Genomic DNA, 10,066 nt, shown 5'->3' with positions numbered 1-10,066 from the left:
CATAGCTGTTCAACCAGATGAAGAACGAAATGAGTATTCATGCTATTCCATGAGGCAGTTCGTGACCCAGCGCCTTTCAATTAATACGCGATTTTACTCTGAATTCGAACGCTTGGAGAACAATGTTTTCGTACACTAGCTTGCTTATGGAACGCTTCAGGGATGGAAAGTATGATTATACACTACAACCTCATAACGGAGTCTTTTGCAATTAAAACTATGCTGTAACGACATGGTGAAGCTCCAAGTTCTTTTTAATACAATGTACTCATTTTCTGTTAAATACTAGTCAATGAGAAAGTTTTACAGCTTTTTTTCATTGTTTCTTGAATGGAGAGTAAAGCTATTGAAGCGCTCTCTGCGAAAGCCATCCATATTTTAGTAGTGATAGACTAGAGGGAAAACAGCTTGTCATCACCACCCACCGTTAACTCATGGGCTACAGTGGGACAGACAGTCGCATTATAATGCCCACACGGATCAAAGGGCGAGCATGTATGGTGTAACGAGAATTCGAAACGCCCTTACCACCATGCTCTTTCGAGCCACGAGAGTAGATCTTTAGTTTTTATGGAATATTTCAGGTACATTACCAGGAACAGACAGTCAATGCAGAATCCCCACCACACCAAACAAGCTCGCCTTTTGAGCCTTGGGGAATTATAAAGTGACGGTCAATCCCACTATTCGTTGGTGAAAGAGTAACCCAAGAGTTAGCGGTAGGTGGTGATGACTGGTTGCCTTCCCTCTATTCTTACACTGCTAAATTAAGAATGGCTGGCACAGATAGCCCCTGTGTAGCTTTGCGCGAAAATTCAAAAACAAACAAACAATTGAGATTTGATAACGATATTTGTTGCGTTAGCTCTGATAGTTTCTGTATGCAAATATGCAGTTAGAAGAAATTAACTAGTTTATTGCTGGTTGGGTTTTTAATAGCAACACAGATGACCTGAGCATTTCTAAACCTATATTTTTGAAACTGATTAATTTTACCGCTAGGGAGAGCATTTTCTACTTGATAGCTATCTTTATGATTATACTGATGCAGTGACTATTGGTTTTAGATTGACCGTCTGTGGCCAATCTGTTTTTTCTTTGCTATAATAAAAAGCAATAGTTGGAGAACTGCCCGGAATCATTTAAAATGTATTAACCTAGAAATATAAATGATACTTTTATCCGCTTTTGGAAAGGATCGAGATTCATAATTTCTGGAGTACTTGAGGAACAAACGTGAAACTATAATGTTCACTTTTGAACACTAAAAAGGACGTTAACTCATATTTTTAACATGTTTATTCATAAGAGGGATAATTTCAAATGTAAAATATACAATACACTTCACGTTTTATAACAACTGTGTTTAAAGAAAATTTTACTACAATCTTACGTCATCGTGTCTACAAAATTAAGTACTTGTAATCTTTTTGTGAAATTAATAATATCAAAGAAATCTTACGCAGAAATGGTTTAAACAAACATACCATTGATCTAAAACTTTGTAGTTATCTGAACAAGCAACATTTTAGTGAACCATATGTACATGACTTTACTTATTGCTTTCCCATAGATTGAATACATAAATCAGTTATAAAATAAACGACGTAAAGTATGTCCTCAAAAAGAGTTAAGATGTATTTTTAAGCCTAATTGCTTCCAAAAAGTTTTAAATTTAAGGAGTGCATTTAATCACTGAAATATCAATGTAACTGTCCCTGCTGTCAGCATGGTTATATTGATTCTTCTAAAATAAATGTAAACTCGAACGAATCAACAAAAAAATTTAATGTTTTCGAAATTCACACAAGATAAGTAAAGAAATCTAGTGTCAAGATACATGTTCTAATTTTAAAGAAACTCTATGTTTAAAGCAGAGCTTGTTCATACACAACCTAAAGTCAGATGTTAACTAATTTTGATCATAAACTAATGGTGAAAATTTCAGTAATTAAGATGTTTTTGCTGAGCCTAGTCCCGAATAGATTCAATTCGCTATGTATTTTTAATGATGTGATATCATTATACTCATTACGTACGGTGATTTCAGGTGTTTCTGCTCATCTTGACTCTGTTAGGCTCTACTTCAAATATTTCCTCTGACCTCGATTGTGACGTGCTCTGGATTTATATTAACAAACTCAGTAATTTAAGTATTATTATTCATCTTAATCCTGCAAGGATAAGTGCTTTTATTTCTTTTTATTTTGTTTGTTTTTGTTTTGTTTTTGAATTTCGCACAAAGCTACTTGAGAACTATCTGTGCTAGCCGTCCCTAATTTAGCAGTGTAAGACTAGAGGGAAGGCAGCTAGTTATCACCACCCACCGCCAATTCTTAAGCTACTCTTTTACCAACGAATAGTGGGATTGACTGGCACATTATAACACCCCCACGGCTGGGAGGGCGAGCATGTTTGGCGCGACAGGGAATTTCTTTTTATCTTGATTCTTATTTATAGACTCAGTATTCCAGATCCTGATAAACATTACTTTAAATGTTCTTCAGATGTTGGTCTTATAGAGTCAGTGTTTCTCCTGATCCCTCTTCTGATACACTCGTTACTTCAGGTACTTTTGATAACATTGATCCTATTTAATTCCTTTTCAGTTAGAGGTCTCTTGCCCTTAGCGATGTATATATGCAAGTTCCTCTTTAGGCCTGAACAATAAATTGTAATACTTTATTTTTTCCTTTGAACAACTACTTTCAGTCCATAAAGCCTAGAGTTCCAGTCAGTCCAAATCTTAGCCATATTTATGTTTTACAACTAAGAGGCCTTATAATTTACCTCTTCGTTCCTCCTGTGAATTTTTTTGTTTTAATAGAACATGAAAATAATACCAACATCGTTGCTATCTGCCTTGAGAGAGTAATAGTATTTTTACGAATAGAATAATAAAAACACACAATATGAAATCCATCACATCGTATGCCAAATAACGGGAAGAATGATTACACTCAACCCAAGAAAGAAACAAGATCAAACATTCTTGATGACGAGAACCCCACTTGAAATTAAAATGTATCTCAAAACGGCTGGTATGGGTATTAACACCTTCATTGATAAGAAGAGAACAACGTTTCGACCTTCCTGGGTCATCTTCAGGTAAAGAAAAAGAGAATGTTTGAAGGTGACCGTTGACGGACACATGTCTAAAGGAAAAGAGTATAAACGGGTACCGGAATGTAGGGGGCGTTACAGATGAATGTTAGGTTATTAATTAATAGAGGTATAAAGGTGTTCCTTTACATTTTTTTAAACTCGGTTTTACTTGCTGTATAAGTAGGGCATTTTTTTATTTTGCCTTTATTTATATTTGTTTCCCTACTTAATATCTGGGTGTTTTCTATAATTATGTTGCGTTTATTTGATTTGCAGTGATCAAAAACGTGTGAAGGTGTTTTTTTTTTAATGTTGTTTGAATCTAATTTCCATTTCTCTGCTTGTTTCTTCAATATAGAAGTCGTGGCAGTAGTTACATTGTATTTTATAAATTATGTTGGTGTTGTTGTTTGTCAGTGTAGTTTTCACTGGTTTTTGAATAAATTTGGTGTTTACTGGGATATTGTGTTTGTTATAAGTTTTCTCCAAATATTGGTTATTTTTTCGCTGATGTCGGGAACATGTGGTATTATACAGTTTTGTAGTTTGTTGTATCTTGGGATTTATTGTTGTTTGTTTGTTGTTGGTTTAGGTGTGTGCGTGTACTTTTTCCACGATTTTTTAAGGAAATTTGTCGATGTTGATGAAGTGTTGTTTTATCTTGTTGATTTCATCGTTAATTTTATCAGGTGAGCATAGTTTTGTGGCTGTGTTTATTTGGTTTCTAAACATGTTGAATTTTTGTTGTTTTTTTTTTCATGTGCCGCTGCCCAGGTAATGTATATTCCAGTATGGGTGATTTTTCTGTGGATTTCTGTTTTGAATTGTGTATCATTTCTAGTGATTTTGAGGTTAAAAAAATGCTATTTGGTGTCTTTTTTTCCTGTTCACAGGTGAACTTAATGTTGGGGTGTATGGAGTTAACGTGATTGAAGAAACTAAGTATGTGTTCTGTAGATGTGAACCAGCAATTGTATCATCAACATACCTGTACCTGTATAGTAGTGGGTGTAAGGCTGAATTGATATCTTGTGATTCAATCTGTGTCATAAAAATGTTTGCTAGAACTGATGACACGTGATTCCCCAAACTTAGGTCATTTAATTGTAACTAGTTTTGGTTATTCAACATAAAGTTAGTTTTGGTGGTAGAAAATTCTGTAAGTGTTGCTAACTGGTTTCTGGGGATGTGTATCAATGGACTGTGGTCTTGGATATAAAATTCTAAAGCTATCTTGCAGGCTTCAGTTGTTGAAACTTCTGTGAAGAGAGAGCATCAAAACTGGCCATTAAAGCTTCATAATTTAGTTGATCAAGAATATATTTAAAGTTAAAAGAGTCTTTCTAAAAGTAGCCGGCTGATGTTACATATTTAGAAAATGCTCACGCTATATATTTACCGAAGTTGTAGTTAAATGATTCATAGGTCGACATTATGGGTCGTAGTGGACAATCAGGTTTATGAAGTTTAGGAGTGCCGTATAGTTGTGGTGTACATGAGTTTGTCTTTGTTAGGTAAGAATAAATGTTTTCTGAGATTGTGTTGTTTTTTTTTCATTTGTAGTAGTATTTGTTTAACTGTTTTTCATGGGGTTTTTTGGATTTGTGTTTAATAGTTTAAATTTGTTTGTATCTGATAAGATGTTGTTCATTTTTTGAAAGTATTCATTTGTGTTCATTGTAACTATAGCATTGTCTTTATCTGCTTTTAGAATTTTGATGTTGTTGTCTTGTTTTTAGCTATTTATATAATTAATATCTTTTCTTGTGAGTTTGAATTTTAGGTTTCTTTTCTGTGAAATTATGTTGATAGGTGTTTGTGAAATTCTTTGAAAAAGTTGTTGAAGATACTGTTTTAAGGTGTTTCAGGGAAATAGATGTTTTCAGTTCTCCCTCGAAATATAAGTTGTTGGTTGTCTGTGGAATTGTTGTCGAAGTTAGCATCTTCCAGGTGGTTGTGTTTTGTTGGTGTTTTCAGTTTGTCTAGAGTGGATCACCAGACTTCTAGCTAGGTCCTCCAAGTAGGCTTTCATTTTGATGGATGGAATACTTCTGGTTGTTACTGCGAAGTTGAGTCCTTTGTCGAGTAGATGTATTTCTCCATTGTTTAATTTTCGGTCGGATCTGTTAATACGAGGTTTGTTGGTGGTTCGTCGTGTTGGAGTCTTTCTCGTTGTTGGCACCTTAATTTATCTAGTTTCTTGTTGTGGTGGACCTTCTTTTCCTCGTCATTCTTACCATTGAGTTGATTCATGTTGCGTTGAACGAGTCCATAAATGTCTGCTTGAATGCAGCAGGCCAGTTGATAGTCTAGCTTACTTTTTTGTTACTGAAGGTTATTTAGTTCTTTATATTTCGAGCTTTACATGGCTTTCAGTAGCTTTTTTGTAAAATAGGAAAAATTAATCCCAAATTTTCTGAAGATAAAACTATCGAATAATTTTACCCAGTGTACAAACATTATTCATAATTTACAAAGAAAACTACAAATTATTACTACAAATGAAAAAAACCTACACAATCTCAGGAAACATTTATTCTTACCTACGAAAGACCGACTCACGCACACCACAACTACATGGTACTTCCAAACCTCACAAATCTGATTGTTCACTGCAATCTAAATTGTCGACCTATGATTCAATTAACTACAACCCCGGTAAATATAGTGCGTGAGCATTATTTAAAAATGTAACATCAGCCGGCTCCTTTTTTAAAGACTCTTTCAATTTTAAATATATTCTTTATCAACTAAATCGTAAAGCATTAATGGCCAATTTTGATGTAATCTCCATCTTTGCAAAAGTCCCAACAACTGAAGCCTGTCAGATAGCTTTAGAACTTTATATCCATTATCTCAATCTATTGATTCACATCCTCAGCAACCAATTAGCAGCCCTTATAGAATTCACTACCAGCAAAACTAACTTTATGTTCAATAACCAAAACTAGCTATAATTAAATGGCCTAAGTTTAGGGAATCACGTGTCATCAGTTCTAGCAAACATTTTTATGACACAGATTAAACTTCAAGCGATCAATTCAGTCTTACACCCATCACTATACTGGTACAGGTATGTTGATGATACAGTTGCTGGATTCACATCTACAGAGCACATACTTAGTTTTTTTTATCATGTTAATTCGATACCCCCCAACATTAAGATTATCTGTAAACACGAGAAAAACTAACCAAATAGCATTTCTTAACCTCAAAATCACTAGAACTGATACACAATTCGAAACAGAAATTCACAGAAAAATCACTCATACTGGATTATACGTTCCCTGGGACTCAGCACATGAAGCAAAACAAAAGCTCATCATATTAAGAAACCAAATAAACACAGCCACAAAACTATGCTCACCGATAAAATTAATGATGAAATCAGCAAAATAAAACAACACTTCATCAACATCAACAAATTTCCTTAAAAAAACTAAGGAAAAAAGTATACGCACACACCTAGACCAAAAACAAACAAACAACAATAACTCCCAAGATACAACAAACTACAAAATTTTATAATGTTGCATACTATATGTTCCCAACATCAGCGAAAAAATAACCAACATTTGAAAAAACTTATAACAAAACACAACATTCCAGTAAACACCAAATTTATTTAAAAACCAGGTACAAAACTAAAGTCCATACTATGTAAAAACTACACTGACAAATACAACACCAACATAATTTATAAAACACAATGCAACAACTGCCACGACTTCTATATTGAATACACAAGCAGAATAATGGAAACTAGATTTAAATAACACAAACAAACATCTTCACACGTTTTTAAACACTGCAAATCAAATAAACACAACATAACCATAGAAAATACCCAGATATTAAGTAGAGAAACAAATATAAACAAACGCAAAATCAAAGAAGCCCTACTTATACATCAACTAAAACCAAAATTAAACCAACATAAAGGAACACCTTTATACCTAAATTAATTAATAACCTAACATCCACCTGCAACGCCCCCTACAATCCAGTACCCGTTTATATTCTCGTCCCTCGGACATGTGTCCGTCAACGGTCGCATTCAAACACTCTCTCTTACTTAACCTGAAGATGATCTAGGAAGGTCGAAACGTTGTTCTCTCCTTATCAATGAAAGTGCTAATACCCATACCAGCCGTTCTGAAATACAAGATCTAGCATCATCTTTCAAAATACCATTTGATAACATATAGTATTTTTTCCTCATAACCATAATAACATGATCGTATATAATACAAAAAATATTATTTTTCAACTGTACTCATACTTTCTGTTGTTTTCATACGTTCCTAGCTTCTGTACTATTATTCATCTTCAATAACCCAACATTTACGGTCTCGTTTTCTTTTGCCAAGTACTTTATTGCAGAAGAAATTTTTCGAGGATAACTTTAACTATCCTCAGATTGCTGATTGAGCGCCTTAACCACCTGGCTCTGCTTTGAGAACATGGTAAGACTTCAGAAATTGTTAAGAGTCAAAATACGGAACGTCGTAATTACTTTAGTGTTTATGACCCGGCCTGGCCAGGTGGGTTAAGGCGGTCGACTCGTAATCTGAGGGTCGCGAGTTCGAATCCCAGTCGCACCAAACATGCTCGCCCTTTCAGCTGTGGGGGCGTTTTAATGTGACGGTCAATCCACTATTCGTTGGTAAAAGAGTAGCCCAAGAGTTTGCGGTGGGTGGTGATGACTAGCTGCCTTCCCTTTAGTCTTACACTGCTAAATTAGGGACAGCTAACGCAGATAGCCCTCGAATAGCTTTGCGCGAAATTTACAAACAAAACTTCAGGGATGACCAATGGTCAATACTGAATAACTTCGCATAACCCGAGGGAGTACCAAATTTTACATGTATAAAACTTTATTGAGGTTTTTACAGGTTATATGATAATGTGCGAGGTCTGGAAAGGCATCATTCACTAAAATATATATAGGTTAATAGATTATGTTACAAAAAATATATCTGTTATAATAAGATACAAATTTCCAAATTGTGATGACTCTTGCAGTATAATTAATTGTTTAACGTGGTTGATAGTGTTTGGAGAGTGGCATTATTTGCCTTCAGTGTTAAACTTTGTATTTGTGTAGCTATGCTCTTTAGCTTTTACTGTTTTATATATATTTGTATATATATGTTTTTTTATATATATTTTTATATATAAAACAGGACAAGAGTAAAGCTTACGAATATGTTCTCCTTCCATTCCAAATAAAGAATGTGGTGGTAAAATAGTGTAATTTACCGCATAATTCAAATTTTCCCGCGCTAAGATATTTGTTGCCTAGTGAGAATACACCCAAAACCATAAACATAAACTTTATGTTAGTTTGTTTTCTCGCTTGATAAAAGGAGTCGCTTTGTTGACTTAATTTTAATCACTGCATTTATTAAAATTTTGCTGCACGCTTTCATATTTCTCTCCCATTCCTAATTGTCTTATTTCTGAAGATTTGAACATTCTGTCTTTATTCATTAGTTTTATGAATCTAGTATCTGGAGCTCTTGTTTCGCAGAAATGTAAATAAACAGTTTTGAATTTCTCAGCAATGTACTTCATTATCTTTGTAACGAAAATGAGACTTTCTTGTCAGTTGTATGAATTTTGTGTGTGCTTGATTCTGTTTTGTTTGAGTTATCAAGAAGAGTATTCGGTTTTATGTGTTTGGTGTCAGGAATGTCTTTACGTTTTTTTGTGTTTTCAGAGTTTTCAATTGTTGGATAGATTTTTTTTAAATCATGGCATTATTATCCGATGAGGAGCAATGACGTTGTTCACATTCTTTAATATTATTTACCACATGATGAGAGCACTAAACTCATTTGACTGCTCTTCATTGTCTGAAGTCAGAAGTGGACAGGTAGGTCCTCCCTAATCTAGGTTTTGACACTGAAAATAAACCAAAAAGAAAGTATAAAATTCTGAAGTTAGTCCTCCAGCCCTCGATATTACCAAATAAAAAACAGTAGTTTAACACCAACAAGTAACTTGGTTGTAGTACTCTTAACCTGTAATAAAAAAGTTAAGGCTAGTTGTAATTTTATCTCAAGCTAAAACCTGTGTGTTTATGGATCACGCATGTGTCGTTACTGCAAAAACCCACTCCGAAGTTTGAGACCATGAATACGTTATAAGAATGACGATCCTATATAACTATTCGTTTAAACAACAATCACTAATGAGCACTCCTAGATGGTCATCTACCCTTTAATGTTTGAGCAAAACATCAGGTACAGCTGCTCTAATGCCTGTGTAACTTTGCGCAATATGTCTTACCAAACTGAGAATAAATATCTTATTTAATAACCATTCACTATTTATCAAGAATAGTTTATCATCATACCTGAATCTTTTATTCCGCTTTTCACTCTGACTAGCCTTGGTTCAAGTAAATCCAGTGGGCAAAAGATCAGTAACATGCTTGGCATTAACAAAGACTCAGCAAGTTGAGTCCATCAGTATATGCAGTACATGTTATGCCTTATTTAAAATCAATCGTCCCGATACAACTTTTCTTATATGATAATTTAAATTCGTTTTAAGCGTTGTTCATAATAAACGCTTTTAATGTAAAGTAGTTGGTTGAACACGAATACACATCTTGGCATAGATGCCAAGATTTCGCTGTTTATTCAAAATCAGTTTGGTGAGTAATAAAATATGGAGCTACGGACTGAAGTTAAGTTTTACAGGTACACCTAAAAATCCTTGAGATTTGTATTTCAATACTCTCCACTTTATTACAAAGTTATTATTAATAAATATCTCATTCATATATGTACGTAATAAAATACTTAAGTTTCAAATATATTATTTAACTTAAATTGTTAAGCCTCTCAAAAAATGCTATTTACTTTTACGGATATTATTAATGATAAGCAGTCGTCCCAAATAATGTAAACAATGCATCATATATAACCTTTTGATGTCAATGTTTCATTGA

Source organism: Tachypleus tridentatus, chromosome 7 (assembly GCF_004210375.1).
Source record: "Tachypleus tridentatus isolate NWPU-2018 chromosome 7, ASM421037v1, whole genome shotgun sequence".
Lineage (NCBI taxonomy): Eukaryota > Metazoa > Arthropoda > Merostomata > Xiphosura > Limulidae > Tachypleus > Tachypleus tridentatus.
Note: the sequence above shows the minus strand (reverse complement) of the source record.